The following is a 13,590-nucleotide window of genomic DNA, read 5'->3' as shown; positions in this document are numbered from 1 at the left end:
AATCCTTTGTGTTACTACGTAATGCAAAAAGGGTCTGTCGAAGATGAGAGAGCTATTTTCCAAAGGCCAACAGAACAAATGAAGAGCCACATAAAGCCACTTTTCGTTTGGGCTAAAGTCGAAGAGAAAGGAGTTAACAAAGTCCTTGTCGATGGAGGAGCTGCAATCAATCTGATGCCTAGGTTTATGCTTAAAAAGTTGGGCAAAACTGAAGCAGACCTAATTCCCCATGATATGGTACTTTCCGATTATGAAGGAAAGACAGGCTCTTCCTTGGGGGCAATTATGCTGAACATAACTGTAGGTACGGTGGCCCGCTCCACATTGTTCATCGTGGTCCCTTCAAAGGCCAATTACAATTTGCTGCTAGGGAGAGAATGGATTCATGGCGTGGGAGCAGTGCCCTCGACTTTGCACCAACGTATATCCATTTGGAAATCAGATGGGGTTGTCGAAAATGTGCAAGCAGACCAAAGCTACTACTTGGCGGAGACAGGTTACGCTGGCAAGAAGAATTTCGAGAAAAGCTTAGCCACAATTGCTCCTTTGGACACAGTGGCCAATCAATATTTCAATCCATACTCAGAGTATTCAGTGACATTGGATCCCATTCGGGGGCTAAACCTCAATGAAGCATGCAAACCTGATGCCATGAGTGGATGGCACAACGATGAAGAAAAGGATGCCACTACTGAGTGGCAAAATAACGGTAAAGATGATTAATGCGAGCATAGCTCGAATTTCGGCTTACGCAGCCGAAAACAAAATAAGAACGGCCTTAGAGGCCGAAAGAATGGCCAAAGAAATGGCTATTGAGGAAGCTAATGTCTCAATTTTGCCTGTCGAAGTAACACCTCAGGAGGAGGCAACAACAAATAAGGATAACACGTGCTTGGAAGAAGACGAGCAGAGTGTCAAAGAATTCGACGATCTCCGCAATTTGAGGCTGGATTGCATCTATGACGATAGCCCATTGGGTTTCGAGAAGCCAGCGGTCGACATTTCCAAGAAAATGGAAGCACAGGACCCGTTAGAAGAAGTGGACTTGGGTGATGGCTCAGAGAAGAAGCCAACATACATCAGTGCTCTTATTGACCCAGAGTTAAAGGATAGGATGGTGAAACTACTCAAAGAATTCAAAGACTGTTTCGCTTGGGATTATGATGAGATGCCAGGACTTAGTCGAGAACTGGTAGAATTGCAGTTACCCATCAAAGAAGACAAGAAACCAGTCAAGCAATTACCCAGGAGGTTTCATCCAGATGTATTGGTAAAAATCAAGGAAGAAATCGAAAGGCTCCTCAGGTGCAAATTTATCAGAACAGCTTGATATGTGGATTGGTTAGCCAACGTGGTCCCAGTGATCAAGAAGAATAGAAAGATGAGAGTTTGCATTGACTTTTGAGATCTTAATGCTGCCACTCCAAAAGACGAGTATCACATGCCCATTGCTGAGATGATGGTGGATTCAGCTGCGGGTCACGAATATTTAAGCCTGCTGGATGGTTATTTAGGCTACAACCAGATCTTCATAGCAGAAGAGGATGTGTCGAAGACAGCTTTTCGATGTCCTGGTGCCTTGGGGACATATGAGTGGGTGGTCATGCCATTTGGGTTGAAAAACGCTGGCGCGACCTACCAAAGGGTAATGAATACCATATTTCATGATTTTATTGAAACTTTCATGCAGATTTACATTGACGATATTGTGGTGAAATCCCCATCAAGGGATGACCATTTATTGCATCTAAGGAAATCCTTTGCTAGGATGAGAAAATATGGCTTAAAGATGAATCCCCTTAAATGTGCCTTTGGTGTTATTGCAGGTGACTTTTTGGGGTTTGTGGTACATAAAAAGGGCATCGAGGTCAACAAAAACAAAGCCAAAGCCATTCTCGACACAAGTCCACCAACTAGCAAGAAACAACTGCAGTCGTTATTGGAAAAGATTAACTTCCTAAGGAGATTCATTGCCAACCTCAGCGAGAAGACCAAATCATTTTCCCCACTTCTTCGACTTAAGAAAGAAGATGTGTTCCGCTGGGTGGCAGAACATCAAAAAGCATTTGATGAAATCAAAAAGTACTTGTCCAACCCACCTGTGATGGCACCACCCATAGGAGGAAGGCCAATGAAGCTGTATATCTCTGCCACAGATGAAACCATTGGAAGTATGTTAGCTCAAGAAGATGAAGGTGGCAAAGAAAGAGCCATATTTTACTTAAGTAGGGTGTTGAATGATGTAGAAACTCGATACACCATGATCGAGAAACTGTGCTTATGCTTGTACTTCTCTTGTGTAAAGCTGAAATATTATATAAAGCCAATCGATGTAATGGTTTTTTCTCATTATGATATAATAAAGCACATGTTATCCAAACCTATCTTGCACAGTCGAATTGGAAAATGGGCTTCAGCCCTAACCGAATATTCACTAACTTATGCTCCATTAAAGGCAATTAAGGGGCAGGCAGTTGCCGATTTCTTGGCAGATCACACTTTGTCTGAAGAAATCGTGACTTATGTGGGCATCCAACCTTGGAAACTATTCTTCGACGGTTCCAGCCATAAAAATGGAACCGGAATCAGGATGTTCATAGTGTCCCCAGAGGGCATCCCCACAAAATTCAAATTTAGAATTAAGAGTAATTGCTCGAACAATGAGGCTGAGTATGAGGCGTTAATATCAGGCCTCGAGATCTTGATAGCCCTTGGGGCCAAGAACGTGGTCGTAAAAGGGGATTCTGAGTTGGTGATAAAGCAACTCACCAAGGAATACAAGTGTGTTAGCGAAAATCTAGCCAGATATTACGTAAAAGCGAATAATTTGTTGGCTAAATTCGACGATGTTGGAATAGGTCATGTTCCTAGGATAGACAACCAAGAAGCCAATGAATTGGCGCAGATTGCATCAGGGTACATGGTTGATAAATTTAGGCTGAAAGAACTCATTGAAGTCAAAGAAAAATTAAATCACTCTGATCTCGACATCTTAGTCATCAACAATATGGCACCTAATGATTGGAGAAAGCCAATCGTCGAGTATTTGCAAAACCCTGTGGGTACCACTGATAGAAAAGTCAAGTATAGGGCTATGAATTATGTCATCATAGGCAACGAACTATTCAAGGAAAATGTCGACGGAACACTACTAAAGTGTTTAAGCGAAGATGAGGCATTCATAGCAACCTCAGCTGTCCATGATGGATTATGCGGTTCCCACCAGGCAGGAATCAAGATGAAATGGATCTTATTTCGACAAGGGATGTATTGGCCTACTATCATGAAGGATTGCATGGAGTATGCTAAAGGATGCCAAGTTTGCCAGAGGCATGCAGGGATACAACATGTGCCAGCAAGTGAATTGCATTCAATCATCAAACCATGGCCATTCAGGGGTTGGGCTTTAGACCTAATCGGTGAGATTAACCCATCCTCTTCTAAGCAGCATAAGTATATAATAGTGGCTATAGACTACTTTACCAAGTGGGTAGAGGCAATTCCCCTACAAAACGTTACCCAAGACACGGTGATCGATTTCATTCAGAATCACATAGTGTACCGCTTTGGGTTACCTGAATCCCTCACTACAGACCAAGGCACAGTATTTGTAGGTCAGAAAGTGACATCATTCGCGGAATCTTGGGGTATAAAACTCCTAACTTCGACTCCTTATTATGCTCAAGCGAATGGCCAGGTAGAAGCAGCCAACAAAACATTAATCTCCTTGATTAAGAAACACGTTGGTCGAAAACCTAAAAGCTGACATCAAACTTTGGGCCAAGTGCTTTGGGCTTACAGGAATTCACCTAAGGAAGCTACCGGGGCAACACCATTTCGACTGGCGTATGGCCAAGAAGCGGTGCTGCCAGCAGAAGTGTATTTGCAGTCATGTAGAATCCAAAGGCAAGAAGAACTTCCAAGTGAAGACTATTGGAATATGATGCTCGATGAGTTAGTCAATCTCGACGAAGAAAGGTTATTGGCATTAGATACCCTAACCAGGCAAAAGGATCGCATTGCTAGAGCTTACAATAAGAAGGTTAGAGTTAAATCTTTTATGCCTGGTGATTACGTATGGAAGGTTGTCTTACCAGTCGACAAAAAAGATAAACGTTACGGAAAGTGGGCTCCAAACTGGGAAGGCCCTTTCACAGTCGAGAAAGGGCTGTTAAGTAACGCTTATTCGATCAAGGAATTAGGAGGTCGACATCGACAAATGACAATAAATGGCAAATACTTAAAAGCGTATAAGCCAATGTTGCATGAAATAAACATCGAATAAGGAATAAGAAAAAATTTGCCAAAAGCGAATGTTTTATTAATTGAAGTGAAACATTACAAATATGGTAAAAACTCTAAAAGGGAGGGTTGGCCCTATAACTATTATATCTAGCCCTTAGAGGCTCCATGCGCCTCAATACATCTTCTTGTTGGGCTTCCAGTCGCGATTTCTCCTGTCGAAGATCCAGTTCCTCGCGGGCGGTAGTGGAAAGCTTGTCAACCAAGGCTTTCAGAGCTCCCACACTCCCCTCAGGTCCCACTTGATTCAGAGCAGCCCTCAACTCGTCGAACTCCTCCATCTTCTCATTAATTTGGTGTTCAGCAAAGAACACTCGAGCAGTGAATTCTCGGTGTTCTTCATACATAGGCACCGCTTCATTCAGGAGTCCCAGGAACTCTAGGAGAGGAGTTTTCACAGAGGCAATGATATTCCGTTCCAGAAGTTGGTTGACGAGCCCAGTAAGCTCTTCAGCCAAAGAAAGAGAAGAATGTAGCTCCCAAAACAAATCTTGGTCAAAGGCCAAGCTCCGGATTTGGTTGAGAAGACGATGACTGGCCATAGGTAAAGGAGTTAGGAAGGAGGAGTTTCTGGAAATTCTGGAGCAGTTATTGAAAGAAAGGAAGAAGGAGTTTGAAGAAGTTACTGAAGAGAAGTAACAAAGAATGCTCTATTTATAGTATAACAACAAAGGATTGCGTTAATTAATGGCAATCAGTTGCCAACTCTTCATCTTATGGTTACAGGCCACGTAAATTACCACTACCATCGTAAATAACTTTGACCTTTAATGGACAAAGAGTTTCATTGAATCAAGAAAACGTGGTATAGGTTTGCAATAAATTGACCTATTTCCCAGAAACCAAGCGACGACTACATAAAGGGTGCGATTGGAGTTTGAACGGCGCAACAATAGTAAATAGCCGTCAGAATAAATGCATAGTGGAAACTGAAAAGACTTGGCAAATTAAATGTCAAATTATATGGCCTAAGTGCCAGAAACATTGTCGAAAAATTACATGAAACTTGGCATCAAAGGCCATGATTGAAATAGTGCCATCATTACACATTGACAAAAGGAAATCTTAAAGCAGAGATTTAAAAGAATTCAAGCGGTTAGCAAAGGTAGCAATCTTAGCATCGAGATCCTTCTTCATAGCCTGGTCCACCTCCAAATCCTTGATAACCTCTTTTGTCGAGATGATCAGAGCCTTGGATTCCTTAGTGAGCGCATCTAACTGGGTCTTCACAGCAGGACCTTCCTCGACCAAATCAGCTCGTTTCCTCTCCAACTTGGCAATCTCTCGGCGCAGCTCCTCAAGTTTGATATCGACATCAGAAAGCTCATCTGCGATTAAAACCTTCCTAGCAGTAAGCCTCTTGAAGTCCTCTTTCATCGCTGCAACTGTAAGATCAAGTTTTGATCTAGTAGTACAACTCTATGTTTTGATGATTACAAGTTAACCTTTTGATATGAACAATTGTGGTACTCTAACGTGTTTTTCTGAGTGTGCTATTTACAGGCTCTGACCTCAACTCAATCTCACACAAATCAGAAGCACTGTGTATAAAGAGTGACCCAAGCAACGCTTTCGCATTCACCATGTTCAGTATGAACAGTGGAAAAGCTTCAGAAGTTCTGAAGCTGTACAAACTCTGATGTGGACTCAGTCGCTAGAAGCTCTGAAGATCCAGAAGTTCTGATAACCAAGAAACACTGAAGGTTCAGATGTTCTGATGGTGTAGAAGACTCTGAAGATCCAGAAGCTGAATAGTGGAAACTCTGAAGTCCAGAAGCAAGAAACTCTGAAGGCCATGTTCTTCCCTCTGAGTTCAGAATCAGAAGATACAATGGTCAGAGGATCTGTGCTTTCCCTCTGACTCTGATCAACCGGCTTCACAAGTTCCAATCTGAAGTATTCCTCTGATCAGAAGTCTCCTAGGTTAAAAGGTCAAGTCGCTATCCAAGTACAAAAGCAAGTGTACCTTCCTGACGACTTACCTAACGTTCTCAGCCACAGCAGAAGCTGGATTTTCCAGAACTGCCCTCCAACGGTAGCATTTCCCATGCAACGCTCAACCCTAATCCTTGGAGTATATATAAAGGCTGAAGATTGAAAGAAGCGGCTAGAAGAAACTAGCAAGAAGCAATACACACGCGCAAGACATATTCAAAAATATTCTAAGCTTTCTTTCATCTTGTAATTTATTTAGTTTACACTCAGCTTATTTAGAAGCAAACCTTTGTAAACACCAACCTCAAACAGTTGTTTGATTTTCCTTAAGGGACCGGGTAGGTCAGTATCCTTAAGAAGACTAAGAGAGTGAATCTTAGTGGTAGTTCCTTTAGGAGATCAAGGTTGATCGGATCCTAGAGAAGACTAAGAGAGTGAATCTTAGTGTGAGCTAAGTCAGTGTAATTGTTAGTCACTTGTAGGTTTCAAGTGCAGTTGTAACTCTTACCTGATTAGTGGATTGCCTTCATTCTAAGAAGGAAGAAATCACCTTAACGGGTGGACTGGAGTAGCTTGAGTGATTTATCAAGTGAACCAGGATAAAATCCTTGTGTGTTTTTTTATCTCTTATCTTTTGCACTTGAGTTCTCGAAAGATTTGCCAAAATCTTTAAGGTGGAAGTTTTGTACTGAAAACGTTATTCAAACCCCCCCTTTCTACCGTTTTTCATACCTTCAATTGGTATCAGAGCGCAAGTTCTGATTACCACACCTAACAGTGTTCAGTGATCCGGGCCGGTGTGAAAAACAATGGCTGCCACCACCAGTGAAACTCAAAGAGATGGTTACAACGCAAAGCCTCCTATGTTCGATGGTCAAAGGTTCGAATATTGGAAAGATAGACTGGAAAGTTTCTTTCTGGGTTTCGATGCAGATCTCTGGGATATTATTGTGGATGGCTATGAGCGTCCAGTTGATGCAGATGGCAAGAAGATCCCAAGGTCAGAGATGACTGCAGATCAAAAGAAGCTGTACTCACAACATCACAAAGCAAGAGCAATTCTTCTAAGTGCTATTTCCTATGAAGAGTACCAGAAGATTACAGATCGTGAGTTTGCTAAAGGCATTTTTGATTCTCTGAAGATGTCTCATGAAGGAAACAAGAAAGTCAAAGAATCAGAGACATTGTCTTTGATCCAAAAGTATGAATCCTTCATCATGGAGCCAAATGAGTCCATTGAAGAAATGTTCTCCAGATTTCAATTGCTTGTAGCTGGCATACGACCTCTCAACAAGAGCTACACAACAAAAGATCATGTCATAAGGGTCATCAGGTGTCTTCCTGAAAGCTGGATGCCTTTGGTGACTTCAATAGAGCTCACGAGAGACGTTGAGAATATGAGTTTAGAAGAACTCATCAGCATTTTGAAATGCCATGAGCTGAAGCGCTCAGAGATGCAAGATCTGAGGAAAAAGTCCATAGCCTTGAAATCCAAATCTGAAAAGGCTAAGGTTGAGAAGTCAAAGGCTCTTCAAGCTGAAGAAGAAGAATCTGAAGAAGCATCAGAAGATTCTGATGAAGATGAGCTGACTCTGATCTCCAAGAGACTCAACCGCATCTGGAAGCACAGGCAGAGCAAGTTCAAAGGCTCTGGAAAGGCAAAAGGCAAGTATGAGTCCTCAGGCCAGAAGAAGTCTTCAATCAGGGAAGTCACATGCTTTGAGTGCAAAGAATCTGGGCACTACAAAAGTGATTGTCCAAAGTTGAAGAAAGACAAGAAGCCAAAGAAGCACTTCAAGACCAAGAAGAGTCTGATGGTGACATTCGATGAATCAGAGTCAGAGGATGTTGACTCTGATGGTGAAGTCCAAGGACTCATGGCCATTGTCAAAGACAAAGGAGCAGAGTCAAAGGAAGCTGTTGACTCTGACTCAGAATCAGAAGGAGATCCAGACTCTGACGATGAAAATGAGGTATTCGCTTCTTTCTCAACCTCTGAACTGAAACATGCTTTGTCTGATATCATGGATAAGTATAACTCTTTGTTGTCTAAGCATAAGAAGCTGAAAAAGAACTTATCTGCTGTTTCTAAAACTCCTTCTGAACATGAGAAAATCATATCTGATTTGAAAAATGATAACCATGCTTTAGTTAATTCTAACTCTGTGCTTAAGAATCAAATTGCTAAGTTAGAAGAAGTTATTGCCTGCGATGCCTCTGATAGTAAGCATGAATCTAAGTATGAAAAATCTTTTCAAAGATTCCTGGCTAAAAGCGTAGATAGAAGCTTGATGGCTTCAATGATCTATGGCGTAAGCAGAAATGGAATGCATGGCATTGGCTATTCTAAACCAATTAGAAATGAGCCTTTTGTGTCTAAAGCTAAATCCTTGTATGAATGCTTTGTTCCCTCTGGTACCATATTGCCTGATCCTGTACCTGCTAAAGTTGCTAAACATCCTCTTAAAAAGGGATCTTTCTCTATGACTAAATATCATGCAAATATTCCTTTAAAATATTATGTTGAGACACCCAAGGTGATCAGAACCTCTGGGGTAACTAACAAAAGAGGACCCAGAAAGTGGGTACCTAAGGACAAGATCATCTATGTTGCAGATATCCTTGATAGCTCCACTGAAACACCAATCATGGTATCTGGACAGTGGATGCTCGCGTCACATGACGGGAGAAAAGCGTATGTTCCGAGAGCTGAAACTTAAGCCTGGAGGCGAAGTTGGCTTCGGAGGAAATGAAAAGGGTAAAATTGTTGGTACTGGTACTATTTGTGTAGATAGTAGTCCATGCATTGATAATGTTTTATTGGTAGACGGTTTAACACATAACTTATTGTCTATAAGTCAATTAGCTGACAAGGGTTATGATGTTATATTCAATCAAAAGTCCTGCCGGGCTGTAAGTCAGATCGATGGCTCTATTCTGTTTAACAGCAAGAGGAAGAACAACATTTATAAGATCAGATTATCTGAGTTGGAGGCTCAGAATGTGAAGTGCCTTCTGTCTGTTAATGAAGAGCAGTGGGTATGGCATAGACGGTTAGGGCATGCCAGTATGAGAAAGATTTCTCAGCTGAGCAAGCTAAACCTTGTCAGGGGCTTACCCAATCTGAAGTTCGCTTCAGACGCTCTTTGTGAAGCATGTCAGAAAGGCAAATTCACAAAAGTCCCTTTCAAGGCAAAGAATGTTGTCTCAACCTCAAGGCCGTTGGAACTTCTGCATATCGACCTTTTTGGACCAGTGAAAACTGAGTCTATAGGTGGCAAGAGATATGGGATGGTTATCGTTGATGACTATAGCCGCTGGACATGGGTAAAGTTTCTAACCCGCAAGGATGAGTCTCATGCTGTGTTCTCTACCTTCATTGCTCAAGTGCAAAACGAGAAGGCTTGTAGGATTGTGCGTGTCAGAAGTGACCATGGTGGAGAGTTTGAGAATGACAAGTTTGAGAGTCTGTTTGATTCCTATGGAATTGCACATGATTTCTCTTGTCCCAGAACTCCTCAACAAAATGGTGTTGTTGAGAGGAAGAACAGAACTCTTCAGGAGATGGCTAGAACCATGCTCCAAGAAACTGGCATGGCTAAGCACTTTTGGGCAGAGGCAGTAAATACAACATGTTACATTCAGAACAGAATCTCTGTGAGACCAATTCTGAATAAGACTCCTTATGAATTGTGGAAGAACATAAAACCCAACATTTCTTATTTTCATCCTTTTGGCTGTGTTTGTTATGTTCTCAATACTAAGGATAGATTGCATAAATTTGATGCTAAGTCTTCTAAGTGTCTATTACTTGGTTATTCTGATAGATCTAAAGGTTTTAGATTTTATAATACTGATGCTAAGACTATTGAAGAATCTATTCATGTTAGATTTGATGATAAGCTTGACTCTGACCAGTCAAAGCTAGTTGAAAAGTTTGCAGATTTAAGCATTAATGTTTCTGACAAAGGCAAAGCTCCAGAGGAAGTTGAGCCAGAGGAAGATGAACCAGAGGAAGAAGCTGGTCCCTCTAACTCACAAACTCTGAAGAAGAGCAGAATCACTGTAGCTCACCCTAAGGAATTGATTCTGGGCAACAAAGATGAACCAGTCAGAACCAGATCTGCCTTCAGACCCTCTGAAGAGACCTTGCTGAGTCTGAAAGGATTGGTGTCCTTAATTGAACCCAAGTCCATAGATGAAGCTCTTCAGGACAAGGATTGGATTCTGGCCATGGAAGAAGAACTGAATCAATTCTCCAAGAACGATGTTTGGAGCTTAGTGAAGAAGCCTGAGAGTGTCCATGTTATTGGAACGAAATGGGTATTCAGAAACAAGCTAAATGAGAAAGGAGAAGTAGTCAGAAACAAGGCAAGGCTAGTTGCTCAAGGCTACAGCCAGCAGGAAGGAATAGACTACACTGAAACATTTGCTCCGGTAGCAAGACTGGAGGCAATTAGACTGTTGATCTCCTTCTCAGTAAATCACAACATAGTTCTACATCAGATGGACGTAAAGAGTGTCTTCCTAAATGGTTATATCTCAGAGGAAGTCTATGTTCATCAACCCCCAGGTTTTGAAGATGAAAAGAAACCAGACCATGTGTTCAAATTGAAGAAATCACTCTACGGTCTGAAGCAAGCTCCCAGAGCATGGTATGAGAGACTTAGCTCATTCCTTCTGGAGAATGAGTTTGTAAGGGGTAAAGTAGATACAACTCTTTTTTGCAAGACTTATAAAGATGATATCTTAATTGTGCAAATTTATGTTGATGATATTATATTTGGTTCTGCTAATCAATCTCTATGCAAAGAATTTTCTGAGATGATGCAGGCTGAATTTGAGATGAGTATGATGGGAGAATTAAAGTACTTTCTGGGAATACAAGTTGATCAAACACCAGAAGGAACATATATCCATCAGAGCAAGTACACTAAAGAACTTCTGAAGAAGTTCAATATGCTGGAATCTACAGTGGCCAAGACTCCAATGCATCCTACATGCATTTTGGAGAAAGAAGATAAAAGTGGTAAAGTATGTCAGAAGCTCTATCGTGGAATGATAGGTTCACTTCTATACTTAACTGCATCTAGGCCAGACATATTATTTAGTGTTCACTTATGTGCTCGTTTCCAATCAGATCCAAGGGAAACCCACTTAACTGCTGTTAAGAGGATCCTAAGGTATTTGAAAGGCACCACTAACCTTGGCTTGATGTATAAGAAAACATCAGAGTATAAGCTTTCAGGTTATTGTGATGCTGATTATGCTGGAGATAGAACAGAGAGAAAAAGTACTTCTGGAAATTGTCAATTTCTGGGAAGCAATCTAGTCTCATGGGCAAGCAAGAGGCAATCAACCATTGCACTATCAACTGCAGAGGCAGAATATATCTCAGCAGCAATATGCAGCACTCAGATGCTCTGGATGAAACATCAGCTGGAGGATTATCAGATCCTTGAGAGCAATATCCCAATTTATTGTGATAACACTGCTGCAATCTCGTTGAGCAAGAATCCTATCTTGCATTCAAGGGCAAAGCACATTGAGGTAAAGTATCACTTCATTAGAGATTATGTGCAGAAGGGCGTACTTCTTCTGAAGTTTGTTGATACTGACCATCAATGGGCAGATATCTTTACAAAGCCCTTAGCTGAAGATAGATTTAATTTTATTCTGAAAAATCTAAACATGGACTTTTGTCCAGAGTGAAGATGGATCAGAACCTCTGACTATGATACTTCTTGATCAGAAGATGTCTAGTCCAGAAGGTAACTCAATCAGAGTGTGTGTGCCCACTGGTGCTGACTCTGAAGCTGAGACAACAACACGTGTGTCAGAATTTCTGATGCATAGTTCCTTGTGCCCATGTGACAGTCTGTTATGAGTGCGTGTAGATATGCTTATCTCCTGTGTGTGATCGTGTATTTTACTGTTACTATCAATCTTTAATTTTCAACCGTTGATCTTAAAGTGCGTTTTGAATCAACAACGGTTATTTGATAAAACCCACTATACACACACGTTCTCGTTCACTTCCGGTTTTCACTCTCGCACTCTCTGCTTTTCAAAACCGCCTCTTTCTTGATTTCTCTCTCGATCTCTCTTCATCCTTCAAACTTCATCTTCTACCTCAAACCTTCAACCTCTTCAAAATGGTGAGACAAACCAGAAGATATACTGCAGATGCACCTCAGTTCCCTCACATGGAAGTTGGTTTGGCAACGGGTCAAAGGGGCTCTGAGAACCCGGCACAAGAACAAGCTCAAGTTCAAGAGCAGATTGTTCCTATTGCAGAACGGGGCTGTGCCGTTCACTGCGTATTTGCTCCTGAGGAACTCCAAGTCCTGGCAGAATGGAGATTCAACCTCGATAACTTGGCTGCAAATGGGTTTGATCTTCGTCCTGAAGTCCAAGCTCAAGGTTGGGGAAACTATTTCAATCGACTTCGAGGACCGGTGTATGAGAAATTGGTAAAGGAATTCTGGAAGCACGCAGACTGCGATGACACTCAGGTGGTCTCTCACATTCTTGGCAGGAAGATCATCATCACGGAGAAGTCATTCGTGAATCTGCTAGGAGCAGAAACTGCTTATGGGTATCGGTTCCAACTGACGGAATCGAAGCTGAAACCCAGCACCAAGGACATAGTCAACCAGGCTCTGTACACCACCTTCAAACCGGGCAAGACGAGTTACAAGGTGATGGATCTTCACCCCAAACTCAGAATCTGGCACAAGATCCTGCTCAACTGTATAAACCAGAGACCGAAGGGCAGTTCTCCAGACTACATCAACTTCAACCAGAAGGCGATGCTGTTCTTCATTCAGAACAAGGAGAAGATCTGCCTTCCCTACTTCCTGTTCTCCTACTTAAAGGAATGCATCCGGAAGTCTCGCACCACCGCCTCCATCAAGTCTGCAATCAATATATCCCTTTTGGGAGGCTGCTCTCAGACTTTCTCATTGAAAGCAACTTGGTGCAAGATTTGATCGATGCTGGTTGCACAGAGGATTTGAGCACAATTGTCAGTGATGTCTTCACTGCAAACTCCTTGAAGAAGATGGGCTTAATCCAGAAGAAGATTGCTCCTGCTCATGAAGACTCATCTTCTGAGATCAGAGGAAGAAGAATGCCTCTGAATGACTACCCTCTGTGGACTCAAGCAGACCATCCTGAAGCCATCAGATGCTATGTTGAAGACCTCAGGGCTCAAGGTTTCGAAATTGACCTTGATGATTTCATCAGCAGACTACCGCCAGCTCCAGAGTATTCTTCTCCTCCAAAGAAGAAAGCTCAGAGGAAGATGGTTCTGGAAGAATCCTCTGAAGACTCTGATGTCCCTCTGGTCAA

This window comes from Lotus japonicus, chromosome 1, assembly GCF_012489685.1.
Source record: "Lotus japonicus ecotype B-129 chromosome 1, LjGifu_v1.2".
In the NCBI taxonomy this organism is placed as follows: domain Eukaryota; kingdom Viridiplantae; phylum Streptophyta; class Magnoliopsida; order Fabales; family Fabaceae; genus Lotus; species Lotus japonicus.
Note: the sequence above shows the minus strand (reverse complement) of the source record.